This window comes from Orycteropus afer, unplaced genomic scaffold (assembly GCF_000298275.1).
Source record: "Orycteropus afer afer isolate SDZICR_OR568_19922 unplaced genomic scaffold, OryAfe1.0 scaffold00754, whole genome shotgun sequence".
Classification (NCBI taxonomy): Eukaryota; Metazoa; Chordata; class Mammalia; order Tubulidentata; family Orycteropodidae; genus Orycteropus; species Orycteropus afer.
This window is the reverse complement of record NW_006922341.1, coordinates 545,137-546,957: the sequence shown is the minus strand read 5'-3', so window position 1 is coordinate 546,957 and position 1,821 is coordinate 545,137.

The window sequence follows — 1,821 nt, the reverse complement described above, 5'->3', positions numbered from 1 at the left end:
TGATGATGGTGACAGTGATGATGATGGAGATGGTTATGGTGGCAGTGATGGTGATAGTGATGATGATGATGATGGTGATAAAGATAGTGATGGTGATGGTGTTGACTATGATGGCAGTGCGAGAATGATGGTGATGATGGTGATGGTGATGATGGTGATGACCATAGTGGTGATGGTGATGAGGATGTTGACAGTGATGTTGGTGAGAGTTTGGATGGTGATGTCTATGATGGTGAGGATGGTAATGACTGATGGTGAGGATGATGGTGAGGATGAGGATGATGGTGCAGGCTGATATCTGTAAGCACTTGCATATGCCTGGTACTCTATGAGGTAAGTACTATTATTGTCCCCATTTTACAGATGAGGAGACTGGATCTTAGAGTGATGAATGTGTTAACTAAGGTCACACAGTTAGAAGTGGCAGGGCCAGGACCTGAGTCTAGAACCTACGCAGTTTAATCAAAGTCTGAAGCTCCTTGCTTCTAATAACTGTGTCCTATTGTCATTCTTGGCAGGATGGTTTTGGATACCCCCATCTACCCACTGGCTCACCACCCCCCAGCTCAGTCAGGACACCTTGGCTAAGGTCCAGAGGTGTATTGCTCAAGGTCAATGATGGGCTTTCCTGAAACAAGCTGGAGACTGAGGAAGGTCAAGAGTAGGTGGTAAGGACTTTTGATGTTTGTTGTTGGCCCATTTGGACTATTAAAAGATAAAATGGGATGAAAAGAGGGTTGGAGGCAGTAGCTACCTGCCTGGGCTCTGGAAGAGGTTTCTCTCCTCCACATCACAGTCCTGTCATGATGGGTACAAGCTGGGGCCCTGACTTAAATCCCCAGGACCTCCAAGAGGCACGTTGTAGATGAAATGCCAGTCCTGGCAGCTGGAAGGCACACAATCCACAGCTCTTGAAAGCTGCGTCACATTTCTTTTATGGCCTACAGTGTTCTTTCATCTCTTTTGATCTTGAGAGGAGGTAGAGAGTGTTTCTCAGCAAAACCAAAACCAGATCTATTGCTATCCAGTGATTCTGGCTCATAGCAACCCAATAGGACAGAGTAAAACTGCCCCATGAGGTTTCCAAGGCTATGTTTACGGGAGCAGACTGCCACATCTTGCTCCCACAGAGTGGCTAGTGGTTTCAAATCGCTGACCATTTGGTTAGCAGCTGAGAGTTTAACCACTGCACCACAGGACTCCTTCAGAAAGTTTTGTTGTTAGTTGCCATGTAAAACAGAAGAAACACTGCCTGGTTCTCCATCTTCACAGTGGTTGCTATGCTGGAGCCCATCATTGCAGCTACTGTGTCCATTCATGTCATTAAGGGTCTTCCCCTTTCTTGCTGACTCTCTACTTTACCAAGCCTGATGTCCTTCTCCAAGGACTGGTCCCTTCTGGTTACATGACCAAAGTACAATGCTTCTAAGGAGCATTCTGGCTGCACATCTTCCAAGAAAGATTTATTGGTTCTGGCAGTCCATGATATTTTCAGCATTCTTCCCCAACACAACAATTCAAAGGCATTGACTCTTCTTCAGTCTTCCTTATAAATTGTCCAGCTTTCACGTGCATATGAGGTAATTGAAAATATCATGGCTTGGGTCAGGTGCAATTGAGTCTTCAAAGCGACCTCTTTGCTCTTTAACACTTTAAAGAGGTCTTTTGCAGCAGATTTGCCCACTACATTATTTGATTTCTTGACTTCTGCATCCAGGAGCGTTGATTGTGCATCCAAGTAAAATGTAATCCCTGATTTCAATCTTTTCTCCATTTATCATGATGTTGCTTATTGGTCCAGTTATGAGAATTTTCATTTTC